The following is a 16,699-nucleotide window of genomic DNA, read 5'->3' as shown; positions in this document are numbered from 1 at the left end:
CCCTCCATCCCTTCCTCTACACCGCAGGTAACAAAGCATTAACCTTTAGCCAGTGCCTCTGAAATGAGGGCTGGAGCTATGGGAGCTTGGAGCCTCTCTTGGCCTCTCTGGTTCTCGCCCCTGTGATCCCTGCTCACGCGCCCAGAAAGGGGGGCTGGGTGTGGGGGGTAGCCTTTGATCTTCCGGGGCCTCTCCCAAGCCACCCCTTATGCTGAGCATGGGGGCGTGTGAAGAATTTCCGGGCACGCTCAGAGATGCAGGGACCTGGGCTGCAGCCTAGATACGGCACGCTGGGACTTTCACTGACAAGGACCTTCAGTGTTCACCTTCTGTGCCCCACTATCAAGGCAGCGAGAGTTATAAATACAGCATGCACAGTCCTACAGGGTCACCTTTTGGCAACGTGTCAAGATTTAATGCAGCCATTTTAATTACACAGTTCACAAGGCATATGAATGATCGTAATGTTTTTTTCTTTTTTGATCTGGCTTAAATAAGAAGGCGTTTAGCCCAAATGTAGACCTTGCTAATCGATCGGTAGCAAATCCTGGTGTTCCCGGAGAGCCTAAGACAGTGGTTTATGAGCAGCTGATAACTCAGGGAATTACATTTTAACAAGGCAAGAGCAGTATCTGTTTCCAGACGTAATCTCAGTTAATGTTTAATCACAGTCAATCCTAGCTATTAGGCAAGTAATTAGCGCTGCACTTTAAGGTGTTCTCCATTGTTGAACTCAGGACTCAGGTTACTGTTCAAAGCCTCCGTGACTAAAATCCAGATTAAAATATTGTATTATAGTCTGTAGCATTTCAAGAGAAGAGGCCATTTTGTGTTTGGAGTCTATCAAAGGAAAGCTGATGTAAAGCAAAAGTCAAGATGTTGCGTCATGTTTTGTGGCATTTTTTAGAACATCCTTGTGTTGGTACGTGTCGGTGTTGCTCAGTGTAACTGAAAGCCACTGTGTGACGTTGTTATTCAATGGAAATTCCCATGGTTCATTGGTGTCATGCTTCACACATTATAACACAACAAAGAAACACTCAAATAGGTTTCTAGATCAGAAGGCGATCTGGACGTTGGTGGAATGAAGTTGGAACGTCTTTTGCAACACAACAAAGCCGTTTATAACTTAGGAGTCCCCTGGATCCAGCAGGTGATCACCGTTAGCCTAGCTCGTGGACAGCAGCCATGCTAACGTCGTAGATCCGAGATAAAGAGATGAGCTGGACAGGCCCTTTTCCAGCTGCTCTCTCTTATTTCATGCTGGGTCTGAGTTAGTCTCTGACACACACTGTGTGGATCTGAAGGGGATGAGGTGCGACAGGCCTTGTATTCTGACCTTTAAGGAGAGGCTTCGAATAAACAGACCGGTAAAACGTTTATGATGGCTGGTTGTCTGAGTTACCTGTGTGCCCAGACTGGCCCGCAGCCCTTTGGCACCAAAAGGTCGCTATCCAAAAACATATGGATAATTGGACCAGAAATATCACCTGGCTGCCTGGCATCTAACACGAGAGGCTGAACAATACTAACCTTTTGGTAAAAAAGACTATCTTTTCAAGAGAGCTGCTTTTTTGGGGGGGCTTTTTTGTTTTGGAGGCATTTGTATGTTTCTGATGCAGAGGTAACATTTAGGCTACTCTGTTTTCTGGAAGCTCAATGCAGTGTCTGCCGTCGTAAGATCCGAAAGAGGAACCACGTGCCTGTCCACTAAGAAAAATCGTGTTTTCAATCCTCTTTTTCATGCAGAACAGAAAATTAATGTGCTCATACATCTATTTCAAGCCCTTTTGTTTATGAATTTGTTTACTTTTGATTGATGGCAGCCCAGCTATTGCCCTCGCCCCTGCCTGTACACTGATTGTGGTCGATGCTTGAAAACCTCTGTATTGATTTAACCGCAGCTACCTCAGTGTCAGAACATTAGCAGGAAGCTGTTATGTTTGCCTGGAGACTGTGTGTTTCTCTCTGTCACCAGCAACAGCGAGGCCATCAATACAGATAGTGAGTCATGTCTATCTCTATTGGCCAGAGCGGGTGTGGCCTTGTCTATACGGGAACAAAACGAGTGACAATATGGCCATCTCCCCTCCATGTCTCCTCCCTGTATCTTCCCGATCCACTCTATGTCCCCTCCATGACACCTTCCTGTCCACTCTATGTCCCCTCCATGACACCTTCCTGTCCACTCTATGTCCCCTCCATGACACCTTCCTGTCCACTTTATGTCCCCTCCATGACCCCTCTACGTCTGATTCATTACAGTATCCCTCTTAACTTGATGGAAACCATTGTTCCCACATCCTAGTTTAAGATGCCCTCGTTCAGTAGCTTGGCTTGGCTCCAAATTGGCCGTGCGTTCAGATCCTGTCATGCAGTGGGCTTCACTCTTTCTTTCTTGGTAGCGAAAACCTCTGATGTTATATACTTCAGTGGGGGTTGGAAATTGGAGTTCACTCAGAAATGCCAACGCCGCGGGGAGATGTCAAGCTCTGATCTCCAGTGGGGGCGATCATTGATCTGACGGTGTGTCTGGTGGTCCCCCCAGAGCGAACACACGCATCTCTCTTCCCCTGCCTGGCTGCAGGGTGTGGGAGGCCTCCAGGTGCCCTCTCTCCCCCGCTTACTCACTCTTGTTTTTTTTTCTACCAAAAACATTATTATTTTATTTTTTTCTTTGGAGGTTGTTCTTTTTTGGTAGCGTGGATGAGTAAGGGCACTTGTCCTGGAGCATTTAAACTCCCACCTCTCTCTCCTCCTTCTCCCCCCCCCCCTCCTCTCCTCAGGCGCCATCATTCCTCCTGCCGTCTTTTTCCCTGAGTTCTTGCTTTTATTTTTTTTCCGGTGTCAAAGTTCTCAGAGTAGGGCTCCGTGGAGGTTTGAATCTCGCCTAAACCTTAGCGGTGTTGTTTTCATCCGCCTAGCCGCGGTAGCGCAGAGTGCCAAAGAGCAGCTTTGTTGATTTCTCCATCTCACACCTACGCCACAGAACAACTAATTCTTGCCTTTTTGAAGTTATGGTTGTTTGCTTACAGGAAGTGGAAGGGGTAGAGAAAAAGGTGGTTGAGAGAGGGGTGTAATTGTGATGGAAACTTTTCAAAGCTAATTGTCAGCTGCCCAGAGGAAATTAAAAACTGTGGGGATTCAAACGCCTGCTGAATAGAACACAGTGCTGTTCTGGCCAGTGTGCCAAAATGGTGAATTCTCATTCATATTCATATTCATTAATATGCTGGCTATATCTGTGGTCTCGTGGCATTTAAAATGTGCTGAATGAAAAAGGGCTCAATTATGTTTCTCATCATGAAGTTGGACTGAGTAGATCTGCATGGCACTCGAGGTGAAGCAATATAGAGAACCGAGAGCAAAGCTGAGAGAAACTGAAGCTTTCATCTAGCTTGAACCTAAAGATCGATACCCTCAACTGAGACAAAGAACGTTTCACAAACCATTACGAGTCGAAACTCTGCCAAAATGCGTGTTGTTCTCTCTCTCAAACCCCACCCCCCTGGTCCCTCCTCCCTCTACAAACTCTACTCTTCGATGATAAACTGTGATTTGATCGGCTGGTAGCGTGCTCTCGAAGTGATAGCTTGTGTTGTCCTGTCTGCGAGGGGGACAGAAGACCATGTGATGTGATCCATCTTGACAGGGACAATCAGACATGGCTTGGTCGTCGTTCTTACTCAGAGCTGGGGCGTCACGACGACGGTAATGCCCCTGTTCAGGTGGTGTGTGGCTTTCTGTGTTGCCCTCTATTGCCCTGGTGACTCTGTGGGGCAACAGCGACCCTGGGATAGCAATGCCGTGAGTCACTGGCTTGAACAACCGGTGTGGGTTTGGGGGTGAGGCTGTCGGACGCTCGCAGCTTCAGTCTTCGATGTCACATCCTCTTCTTTGCTCTTGTCTCCTCTCTTCTTCTCACTTCTCCTCTTCTATTTCTGCCCACTGATAGAGCTGAGGTTTTACTGTAACCGAGGTGGTATACTGTCCAAAGATTAGAACTGGTGTTTCTGTTTTCCTTCGTTTTACTCAATATTCTCAATATTTCAAGTGACATTAAACTTGAAATACACTCCAAATACAAGACAGTACTTTTTCATTTACAAGTGTCCTGACAGAACCAGACTCAAATCTGAAGCAGTACCTGAATGACTGAACATAGAAGGAAAAAAATCCTGTTAATTGTGTTTCCATCCACATTGACAAATAAGAGATCAAGGTTTGCTTACCTCTGCAGACTTAGCTGCACAGACCCAGTACTTGAAAGCTGAATTATTCTGCACATCGATCAGAGGAGATTAATTGGATAGATTAAAGTAGATTGTGTTTATTTGATCAGATAGATTAGACACATTCGGCCTCATTGTTAATTATGTTCAACATTAACTTAAGAGTATTGATTTGGAAAATTTGGAGAGATTGAATAGGCAGATATTGGCTCCAAGGATGAATTAGCTGTGTAGATTGGTTAACAGTTTTTGGGTGTCTTCATTGGCATTCTCATCTTAATTTCTCTTGCGGTGCTTTCTCAAATGTCAGACTACAGATTGCATCAATTACTGTTAGGCAATATTTCATTTATTAGTTTATACTTCTTTCCGGTGCTGCAAGATTCTGGAACATACAGTCCCTCTTTCCTGGGTGTGTTTCTGTCCTTGCACAAGACGAGGAATCGGCACACAATCTGTGCTTGGCATATCGAGTGGGTTTTGAAATAGTCTGAAACTCCTCCGGGAAGACTGAAACGTCTAAATATACATTTCTGCTGCCATTACTGTCCTTGTCTTCCATGCTTCGCTGAAAATCCTCTCCATTTCTCCCACAGAAAATGTGATACAAGTGGATTCAAAGGCCCTGATCTTAGAGTCGCCCGTCATTTGATATCAGTCTGGGATAGATATCTGTGATCTGCCGGATTAATTAATTCATGAATCAGCATGTGTTGGCATACAACATATGCAGAGGAGATAAAACACCATTGCATTTTCTCCAGGGTGGAGTGTGTGTGTGTGTGTGTGTGTGTGTTGGACGTATGTGCGTGACTATCATCTCCACGTGTCGTCCAATTCCCATGGGAGCATATTGGATTTGATTACTGATACAATAATTTCTCCTCTCAAATTCACCCTTTTATAACGCGTGGTACTGTCGCTTCTACTGCTTTGGATGAAGGGCAGATAAAAGAAGGATTTTCAAAATTTTACAGTTTAACTACAGTACCACCGACATCCATGAGACTGCTGAGGTACCAGTATTTCTTTCACATGCTCTTTTCGACATGATCCGCCCATCCCCTCTTTCATCTTTTTCTCTTTTAGTCATATCCTTGTCAACTTCCCTCCTCCCTCCTCTCTCTCTCTCTCTCTCTCTCTCTCTCTCTCTCTCTCTCTCTCTCTCTCTCTCTCTCTCTCTGTCTCTCTCTCTCTCTATCCTTTCCAAGTTAATACTCTCTAGCACTGAAAGCGTAACCTTTTTGTTCCTCTCTTTCTGTCCCTCCATCGTATTCTTCTCCTCCTCCCCGGTTCTCCTAGTTCTCCCTACACTGTGTTCTTATTACTTACCTCATGTGTACTTTTGACTCTCTCTCATCGCTCTTTTTCTTCCTCTCCATCTCGTATCTACACAGATGTTTCCCCTCCTTCTCCCTCCTCCTCTTGCTCCCTTCCTCCCACTCTCAGGAGATCCTCCTCTCTGCTCTTTCTTTTCTTCCTCCGCCCCCCCTCCCAGGTGGAGGCCATGTCTGGTGTTGCGTGCCCAGGGCGTGCAGCCCTCTCCCTGGTTGAGTTGGTTAAGGTGTGGGGGCCCTGCTGGAGCTCCCAGCGACGGCTTGTCATGTTCCTGGAACTCTGTGGAAGGACACAACACACTCCCAGACGCAGACCAGAACCGTGACTTACACGGTGCTCTAACTCTTTAGCTTTTAGCTTTTAGCTCTCTCTCTTTCTCTTTCTTTCTTTCTTTCTTTCTTTGTCTCTCTCTCTCGCTTTCTCTTTAGCATTCTATCCCTTTGTCTCTTGTTTCTCCCCCTTTTAAGAACCATGACCGTGAGAAGACCTTGTCTTCATCTGCACAGGGTGCGATATGGTTCTTGACACAAAAAAGCTTTTAAAAAATGTCTTTGTGTGTGTCGCTGTCAAACTCTCTTTCTCCCTCTGTCTATATTAACCTCATTCTCACCACCAATTTTCCATGCCTCCTGCCCACTTTCTGTCTCTGTTTTAATTATCTTTGTCTCTCTGTCTCACTCTCTTTCTGCCGGTTTCTTTCTGTCTCTTTTTCCCCCTCATTCACGCTTTTTTGTCTCTCAGCCCTCCATTCTCATTGGGCAGCCCTGGTATAAAGATCATTAGCCTGCTGGAATGAGGAAGTGTCATTGTGTTTACAACATAAGCGTGTGGGCATCAATAATTCAGCCATGATTAATCTAGTCTGCAATGGGTGTTGCACAAACTCATCAATAAGAATAGCCGCAAGAATGTGTTATGAACAAAGCAATACTCTGTCATTTGATAATTGTTGTAAGTCATCAATCTTGCATCACATGCTTGACAGAGATTACATTATCCTTTAAAGACAAGAGAAAATTGATTTTAATATAATCTCTTTTAACGGTGCGTCTTCAAAGCTTTGACTGCGCATATTACGCGGGAAACGCGTTTTCTTTCGAGTCATAGGTGGTCTGAAAGTAGCTGTGGAATATGTGTATTTTGTAGATGTTGGAGTTGAGGACTTGGGTCTGCTATGTAACGCCTAGTGAGGCACCTTGGTATGGACGAGGATGTACTGTAATAATGAGCAAGATATGTAGTGTGAGCGATGACTGCTAATGGAAGAAATGGCTTGGGAATAGAACCTTACAGGTACAGTAGGATATAGTGAGCTACCTTGCACGCGTGCACACACATCGAACTCTTGTCTTATTTAGATGTTATACAGGGACATAAAAAGATGAACGGATAACTCTGTCACGTGGCTCATTATAAATATATTTCTTGATAAGTAGTATAAATCACTGGAAAGTTGCCTAAGAGCGGAAAAACACCTGGATTCGGCAGTGAGGGAGACTCCATTGCCAAATAAGATTAATCGAATGTGTATTTGCAGCCGCGGTCAGAAGAATGGAGGCCGGTTTACCACAGCTGTGATGAGCTGTGCAGAGAGATATCACGTGAGCAGGGAAGTTTGCACTGAACAATAGGGTGGGTTGTCCCGTCAGTGCTAGCGTGTTCGTCCTTCCTCAGCCTGCTTCTACCACCTGGTTCTCCCCCTACTTCCTGTTTGTCACAGAATCTGTCTGTGTATGTTTCCTGTAGGAGCTTGTCTGCAGCTCTGCTTTGGTCTCCCTTTGGCTCGAAGCCATGTTACGCCAAAGCCGACTAGTCAGATGGGGTATTCTCTTTCATTCCATCCCTGGCCCTGTGTGTCTCAGGGCAGCTGCACGCGCAGATATAATGATGGCTGAGCCAGAAATCGGACCATGCTACTTTAATAGGTCCCGATTTGTTTTTTTTGTGTCTGAACTTTGAACCCTAGCGGCTCTTTGTTGGTACCCTAGCGAGTTGGCTGACTCTTCAACGGTCTGTGTTTGAGTTGGTTGTTTTCTCTCTCTCTCTCTCTCTCTCTCTCTCTCTCTCTCTCTCTCTCTCTCTCTCTCTCTCTCTCTCTCTCTCTCTCTCTCTCTGTCTCTGTCTCTGTCTCTGTCTCTGTCTCTCTCTCTCTCTCTCTCACTCTCTCTCTCTCTCTCTCTCTCTGTGTGTCTCTCTCTCTCTCTCTCTGTGTCTCTGTGTCTCTCTCTCTCTCTCTCTGTGTCTCTCTCTCTGTGTCTCTCTCTCTCTCTCCTCTCTCTCTCTCTCTCTCTCTCTCTCTCTCTCTCTCTCTCTCTCTCTCTCTCTCTCTCTCTCTCTCTCTCTCTCTCTCTCTCTCTCTCTCTCTCTCTCTCTCTCTCTCTCTCTCTCTCTCTCTCTCATTGTCTGGTTCTAGACTGGGTTGTGTGCGTCAGATGTTTATCGGCAGCTAAAAGAGCCATTGGTGTCTGTCACAGAGGGAGTGCGAGATCAAGGCAGCCGAGATCTGGAGTTTGTTATTTTTGGGATTCGCCATCGAAGCGTTGATTTCCATGTCACCAACAGGGGACACACTTGACTTTATAAGAGAGAGAGAGGGGGGGGGGGTGCTCATGACTTATTCACATTCTGATTAACTTTGCCTGTCAGTTGCTCTCACAGTTGGAGGGAGGGAGAAGGCCTGTCTGTATTGCTAGTGAAAGGGGTGGTTGTTGTTTCCATAACATGATCAACTAAATGAAATAAGCACGGTGACAGAAAACCATACTGCACCAATCTTTTTTTTTGTGTGTGTGTGTGCGGGGGGGGGGGGGTACTTTACTTCATTCCTTACTTTTGTGTTGCTGCTTTGGCATGTCAGTGTTTTTGCTTCCTCTGATACGCTGTCAGTTTCTTCGTTGTGCTTTGCACTTGCTGCATCCCCATTGTGTCAGCCAAGAGCTCTCTGATACACTGAGGAAGCGGGTGCAGGAGGCGTTGACACAGACAGGTGTTTAAATCTCGACAATGATGTTCTTTGTTGCTTCACTAACCTGGAGACGGTTATGTCCTCGAGACGACAAGGGATGGGGGATTGACAAAAAAAAAAATTGACCGAGAGAAAAGGGAGAATGTAAGAGAAAAATAGAGAGATGAAAAGAGAGAGACAGAGAGAGATCGTGTGGAAGAGAGAAAATATCTAGTCTGCTTTTTGATGAAAAACATTGTAAAGCTTGTTCACAATTAGTGTAGCAATCACTCTTTACCAATCTTCTGAACAAAAACGAGTGGATTAAAAAACGGTCCCTTGTTTTTACTTGCCGACACAGTGCATCGAATATCCCCACGTCAGAACTTCTATAGAAACTTTGGCCTTTCAACGGAGTCTTCCGTCTGCAGTGAACGCGGGACTGCAGGTGCAGCAAGCCCTCGCTGTTCTTTTCGCTAGTGTCAAAACAAAGTTCACACGTCAAAATATCCGCCTACATGTTTATCTCTGGCTTGCTGTGAGTCAGGACTGCCAATGGCTTCAAACAGACCCAGTATGACCCAGAATAGACTGGTTCGGCCCTGGGTTAAAAACCCTGAACGCTTTCTGACTCATCACCACAGATGTGGTTCCTAAATGAAGCTACGAGATACAGTTTTATAGGAATTGGGGTTTGCTCTGCAGAACGACACAGCTGGACGCTATCTATCTATTATTATTATTATTTTCATGGGAAAGATTGGCATGGACTGTAAATGCAGTTCATAAAAATGGAGGGGAAAAAAGCCAAATCATAAAATATGACGGAAATTCAATAACCCTGGTGTGTTGCTATTAGTTCTGCTCCAGAAAACTACTCTGGGTTCATTTATGTGATTAATTACGACAACAAGAGAGCACTCACCCTAGCAAAACACTGGCGTGGGCTAATTATTCTGCGTTGGCTTAACAAAAACACAACTCAAATCAGTTTTCTGTTGATTCATTGGGGTTTGTGTTTGTGCAGCATCACAGCTGGCTCAATGGTTTCTCTGCTGTTGTGTGTGGAGGGAAAGAAGAGAGAGAGAGATGGAGGGAGGGAGGCAAAGACAGAGAGGCATAAAGAGAGAGGCATAAAGAGAGAGGCATAAAGAGAGAGGCATAAAGAGAGAGGCAGAGAGAGAGGCAGAGAGAGAGAGAGAGGCAGAGAGAGAGAGGCAGAGAGAGAGAGAGAGGCAGAGAGAGAGAGAGGCAGAGAGAGAGAGGCAGAGAGAGAGAGAGGCAGAGAGAGCGCCCCTCCTGGTTAAACTGATGATATAACGCAGATCATAGTAGACATACTTTATGGAGAGGAAATACTGCTGTCTTTTCACATTTTCTGTAATCCGGGCAGGTTTTAGCCCTGGACTTTCTAGTGAAGCCCAGGCCAGGGATTCTGCTGATGTGAACGCGCTGCTGCAAAAATCTCTTAGGAAATGCCAACGGACACATCCCTCCTCTTCTGTTCGTCCTCTGATCTCCCACCTGTTTTCTGGGATTTGGTTCCTGGCTGTCTTCTACTCCATAACTCTCTCTGAGGATTTATTCCCATCTGTAGCCTGTGGGCTGCCATATGAATTGTTAGGTTCATGCATGAATAGTTTCCTATATTATGTTTACTTTTTTTTTAGATGCAACTAACAATGTCTGGATTGTAGCTCACTAGCCCCTTACATCCCTTTTGGCAAGCAGCAGCATCCAAGCATGACTGGAAAGAACCAACAAAAAAGCTGACTGTGCCATTGGTGTTTGGTAAAACACGGCCTACTACGTGTTGTAGAACAAACATTATTATTCTACGACACCAACATCTACTTAAGCTAGAACGAGGGAATTAATTATGACTTGAGAAAGAGGAACGTCAGGTGGCCGTGGGGCTTTTTCATATCCGTGCCCACCCGCCAAGATGTTCATCTCTGTCACCTTTCATCTCTCCATCTCCCTTCTTCTTTGTCTTCTATCTCATGTAAGATGGCGCCTATTTTGTAGGAGTGTGCTGTGGATGAAGGATGAACACACCCAGCTTGCGCCGTGCACTTCACAGCTTGTTGTGTTTTGTCTCCGCAAAACATAGTTAACTTTATTGCTTCTTAAGCACCTTGAGCAACAATTCTTTTATGAAATGTGCTTATTTACTTACTTACTTCTTAATGGCGTCTGATTACCCAGACTCCTATGGGCAGGTTGTGACCCCTTCTGCTGTCATGGCCGCCCACTCTTCCTCCTATACGAGCTTGCCTCTCAGCCTTCTGGCGCTCGAAACTCGGAGGAAGTTGGAAACCTCGGCGATCTCCTTCCCTCTCGCCCACTGAGCTCACGCTGTTGAACCGCGGCGGGCCTTCTCCGAACATCATGCTCATCATCGCAGTCGTCTGAAGTTTTCTTTTTGCTTTTGTTTCGTGTTCGCGTTCCGCGTCGACAAGTTCTGGAGCTCACTTCTCGCTGTAAAATGATGCCACCAATTAGTCACTGCGCTTCTATCATCGAGGTTTTCCGTCAACAATTTCACAAATGAGATAGTCTTTAATATTAAGTTTGCCAACATATTTTGCTGTTGCCATACAATAGGAATATATTCATTGCCATATTGTCAAATATTCATTGTTGTATCGTTAAGTCTGGCGTAAATGTGTTAAGTTCTTAATATTTATATTTATTTATATGATATTAATATATAAGGAGCTTGTGTTTATCATTTATGTAATCGTAGCGTCATGCACTACTTTAAACATGCATGGGGGAAAAAAAAGAGCACACGCTCTCTCTTCGCACCTTTCCAAAGACAGGGCCTCCATTTTGAGATGTTCAGCTGAAAGCCAGCTTAAAGAAACGCACGGCACCGTTAATGGAGTTTTGGGGACTCAACTTTTGAGAGGTGCTAAATATTCAAGCGAGCCGAGCGTTGGGGAGCAGCGGGGAGAGAAAAGGAGGCCGTGCTGTAATGGAGGAATTTAAAACTCAGGTGTTTGAGGTTTTCTTTAAAGGTTCTCAGTAATTGGAGTGTCACTACTGAAGGAATACGCATCAAATAGACATCAGAGGCCGTCTTCCTCACATCCTTCACTGAGGAGGGAGGCAGACGCCGTTTCGAACGGTAATTACATTTCAGTATCACGGCACAGGAGGCAGTTTAAGCTGAAGGCCCCGTTGGAAAATAGTCCAACCAATTTCTGGCCACATGTGGCGTGGCAGGTGAGTGGGTGGGTGTGCGAGTGGGTGCTGCATGTGCTACAATATACGCCTTCCTGCAAAGGATTGACCATGTTCCTGATCATAACAACAAACAGCAGTACTTCAATTCCGTTGTTCTGCATTGGGATGACAACAATATGAAATTCAGCCGTAATCAGCCATTTTGGGTTGCTGGGTGACACGATGATTGTGGGGGCTGGTGAGCAGGGGGCTGGTAGGTTATCTGCTCAGGTGTGTGTGTGCGCGTGTGTGTTTGCGTGCGCGTGTGTGTGTCTGTGTGCTAGTCCATTACGTTGAACAGGCTTGCACAGGCCTGGGTGATGAATCCTTCCCTCTGTTTTTTATATTCATCACACGGCTGGAGAATCCTCAGCACAGCTTAAGCCTTCACTGTCTATCAGGCCTGTTTGAATAAACAGAATAAACAGGAAAACGGGTGAAATGGAAACAGAAAGGATCGTGACTGGCTACTATGTCACTGCTCAATTCTGGGGTACATTTACACGTATTCATTTGGCAGACACTTTAATCCAAAGCAACTTCCAAGAGAGAGCTTTTCAAAGGTGCATAAGTCACTGGTCAACAACGAGTTAGCCCCAAGCATTGTGGGTAGCCAAAACATGAAGCATACATTGTGAAAAATCAAGTGCCAAAGGGAAGAACCGTAAGAGCATGTAGCTACAACAAGTTACAATTAAACAACATGAACCTCAAAAAGTGCAAGAGTGTACCTGTAGAAAAGCAAGCAAAATATTTCACAGGGTTGAGGAAAAGAAGAAAGGAGAATATGTTTCGGTCTAGGTGAAGGGATTTGTTCTGAAGGAATGTGGACCAGCCCACCTGCCCTAAGAATACGCTTGGATATGGGTGACCCTGCGGTCACAAAAATAAACCATTGATGTCATTGTAAATCCTGATGTCTGAGCCATGCACAGTAAATGTTGACTTTGGACCAGAGAGCAAGATAAAATCCAGTTTTTCCAAAAACAAATGATGCATGGGTGGAAGGTTAGCATTTGTTGGGGCAATGGTTCTGTTTGTCTTTTAAGGCGTACAGGTTTGATTTAGTTAGTTTAAGTATGAATAACCGGTCAGTCAAACTGATTACTGAACTTGTGGTTCACTCTGGACAATGAATGACATGTCATTGGACTAATGTGATGTGTTGTTGATGATGATAGACTTTGATAAAGATCACACGAAAGATCACAACAACTACTCCCAACTCTGTTGTTAATCAATCTGGTTGTCATTTCCACTCTGACAGAAGGTCAAAAGCTATCTCTGGAGCTATTGCTGTACTTGAAAATGTTAAGGGTAATTGTGTTGTCTTCTATATTTGACCACTGGAATAAAAAGGTGGTATAACCTTCATTGGTAGAAGCCCAGTTAAAATGGTGTCAGGGGTAATCAAGTGTTCTATTTTGCTGCCTTCATCAGTTACGGAAAGTGGGTCGCCTCATCATCTCCCTGACTGGACCATGCAGGAAGACACACAAAGTCACACAGTACAGCCTAACATAACCCATCCATTTTGTTCAGAACTGCCTTAGTCTTGTCATGCACCCTACCGAATCTGACCTTCCCTGTAGCCTGTACTTGTCATGAGTAGCAACTGACTCGCGGGAAGGTCAACTTACACTCAAAGTAATTTGTCCGATGTGCGTGTGTGTGTGTGTGTGTGTGTGTGAATGTGAGCGTGCGTCTTGATCCCAGGTACGTTATCTCACTACATGCATCAATTCAGTTGGGACGTCATTCTGACTAACAGTGTGTGATAAATAAGACGCTGAAAGAGTCTGCTCAGCAGCCTCAGGTGGGTATAAACATGCTTGAGACTAGTTTCAGTGAAGAGCACAGCAGTGACTGAGAGTGAAGTCATCACAGCTCTCGACCGCAGAGCTTAAGAGAACTCACAGGCGCGTTCCTTCTGTGTGGAGGCCGGCCTTGACATTACTGCACCCGCTCTTTTCTCAACTCTCTCTCTCTCTCTCTCTCTCTCTCTCTCTCTCTCTCTCTCTCGCTGCTTTTCTTCTTTGCCGTTTCCACACTTTCTTTTTTCGTCCCGAAACCGGGCCGGCACGTCTTCCCCGCGTTCCTCTGGGCTTCGTATCCCTTTCTTGCGAGAGGAAAGTGTTTAAATAATTAAATAAATAAAAGCTCCCCTTAATGTTTTATGAATAGCGTGCCCGTTTCGTCTCAGCGAGCAGCGTTTTTTTTCTTCTTCTATTTTTTCTTTTTTTTCGAACCGTAGATGGCTTGGCGCGGAGCAGCGCTGGCTCGTGGTTAAGTGTGCACACACACGAGCTACAGTGATCATTGAAACACAGCGATCTCGGAAGGGACCTCTGCCAGGAGCAGACTCTCAGTGTGAGCGCGTCTCCCCACAGTATTGGCCCATTCTACTCCTGCATACTGCATGTCGTGTGCACCAAAGTACTTGACGTGCCAGCACCATGAAAATCACATGCTGTTCCATATTGGGACTTGACAAGAAGGCTTCTTACATTGGCTACACAATCGGAAAAAAAACGTGAAAAATTGCCCTACAATTGGAAAATTGGAGGACAAATTATGAGCTAACAAAACACTGCAAAATAAGCATAAACTGTTAAGTCGGTGCCAGTGGGTGTTTATGGTTTGCAGGAGTCCAACAGCACAGTACAACTGAACGCTGTTCTGAGATATGAGATGGAAGCTCTCAAATTGCCAGGGAGAGCCACCAGTAGGCTACTATGTCCTCCCAATCTCTGACACATGCTTACGCTAAGCATCCGGACACGAAAGGCCTACTGGAAATCATTCTGACGCTCTTTTATCTCTACTTTTCATCAGTTTTTCTCTTTCTGTCTCCCTCTCTCTAACTCTGTCTTTCTACTCTGTGTATCCCTTTGTTCTTATGTTTCTCTCTCTCTCTCTCTCTCTCTCTCTCTCTCTCTCTCTCTCTCTCTCTCTCCCTTTGTCTCTCTCTCTCTCTTTGTCTCTCTCTCTCTCTTTGTCTCTCTCTCTCTCTTTGTCTCTCTCTCTCTTTGTCTCTCTCTCTCTCTCTTTGTCTCTCTCTCTCTTTCTCTCTCTCTCTCTCTCTCTCTCTCTCTCTCTCTCTCTCTCTCTCTCTCATTCTGCCTCTCTCTTGTGCTCTCTTCCTTTCTCTCTCCCTCTGATATGATATCCACTCCTCTCCACACACTGCACCTCAGCTCTATTGAGTCAGCCCAGGATATTCGATACCTTAGAACTGCATCGTTTGCCAATTCCTATCTATCAGCTCTTCCATTCCGACCTTGGACAGGTGAGCAGAATCACTAGCCAATCAATGGCATTCATTAATCAAGTTCCTCGTGGGCTGCAGATGCACAACAAAAGTAGCGGAGGAAGACAGTCCCACACAGAAGACTGTGCTCTCTCTCTCTCTCTCTCTCTCCCTGTCTTTCCCCCTCCCTCTCTCCCCCTTTCTCTCTTCCTCTCTCACTCCCTCTCGCCACCTCCCCGGCTCTCTGTCCGTGTTTGACAGCACGGCAGAGGGGAGTGGATCACCCCGCCTGCTGTCAGTGTGTTTGCCTTGTCCACCCCCCTCCCCCGCCCGCCCGCCTGCCCACCACCACACCAAGCCTGACCCCTCACCCGCCCCCCCCCCCACCCCGCGTGCCTCACTCCCGTTAGTCTGCCACTTCCTTCTGATGAGGAAATATTGAGTGGAGACCTGCGAGGCCCCCGCGGGTGGTGTTTCAGACAGCCAGTGCTCCGACTGGAGAGAGGGGATGTGAAGTGTGTGTGTGTGGGGGGGGGGGAGGAGAGAGAGATGTGGGAGGAGGGGGAGAGGGCGGTGAGATGTTTTTTTTTTTTTTTTCTCTCCAGCAGGTGGGTGTGGCCAGGCTGGCAGGAAAGGTTGTAAGGACAAACGGCACCGGAAGGCCCCGGAAGGCCCCGGAAACCACGCCGTGGGAGACTCCTCCCACCACGCCGTCACATGACCCTCCCCCAGCCTACGCGCCTTGACTGAAGACACACAACGCACACACACACACACACAGTGGCTTAGGACATGCCATCATCTCCAACTCTTCACGGTCTTACCACCAGCCAAATATATTTTCAGGATTCAGTATACTTACACAGGAGTGTCCACAGAAGCGCTTCCCTCGGGGGACATCCTAACCCACACATACACTCTAGTATGCATGCTAGTGTAGAAGAGCCATAAATAAAGCAAAGCAGTGGATCACTTAGAGCAGGATCGCATGGCTGAGGAGTGTGTCTCTGTACAGACCAAGGACTCAGAACATCACTTTGTAATGGAGGACTGTGGTCTAAACCCATCACACCTCCGGGTTTTACTGGCAAAGGCTTCCACACACACACACACACACACACACACACACACACACACACACACACACACACACAGGCACAGCATGTGTCCTGTGTACACTGTGCTTGTATATAAACATGCACACCCAGCCCCTTTACAAGCCCAAAATGCATCTTCTGCCAACAAAAAACTATATTCGGCTTCGACGTTCATCTCCATAGCTTCATTTGAATTATTCATCAGTAGTCATTTGAAAGATTGATCAGTTATTGTTTGAAACATTCACCAGTGGGTTTTTTGAAAGATTGATTAGCAACCCAATTTGTTGAACTATTGCATGTAGTTACTCGCAACCTAAACAGGACAACAGGAATAGCCACAGCCTGCTTTCGGTAAAACACGGTTACAGTGTACATGGGAGGTTCCAGAAGTGTGGAGGATTATGTCTTGTCATCTCAGTCCAGTTCCCACGCGACACGGCTAGTTAAATGTAACATACCTTGTCACCTGGTTTAGCATGAGCCCTTGCTGGAAGTCTTTTCCAGGCCACTGTGGGTGTGTTTGTGTTGGAGTGCTCGTGGTACTGTGTGCCTGAGATGGTTCTGGAACTATCAGAGGGCTCTTCACAGCACGGCACAGCCAATC

The sequence above is a fragment of the Hypomesus nipponensis genome, chromosome 27 (assembly GCF_054491055.1).
Source record: "Hypomesus nipponensis isolate SF chromosome 27, ASM5449105v1, whole genome shotgun sequence".
Classification (NCBI taxonomy): Eukaryota; Metazoa; Chordata; class Actinopteri; order Osmeriformes; family Osmeridae; genus Hypomesus; species Hypomesus nipponensis.
The sequence above is the reverse complement of the archived record's forward strand: the minus strand, read 5'-3'. Positions refer to the sequence as shown.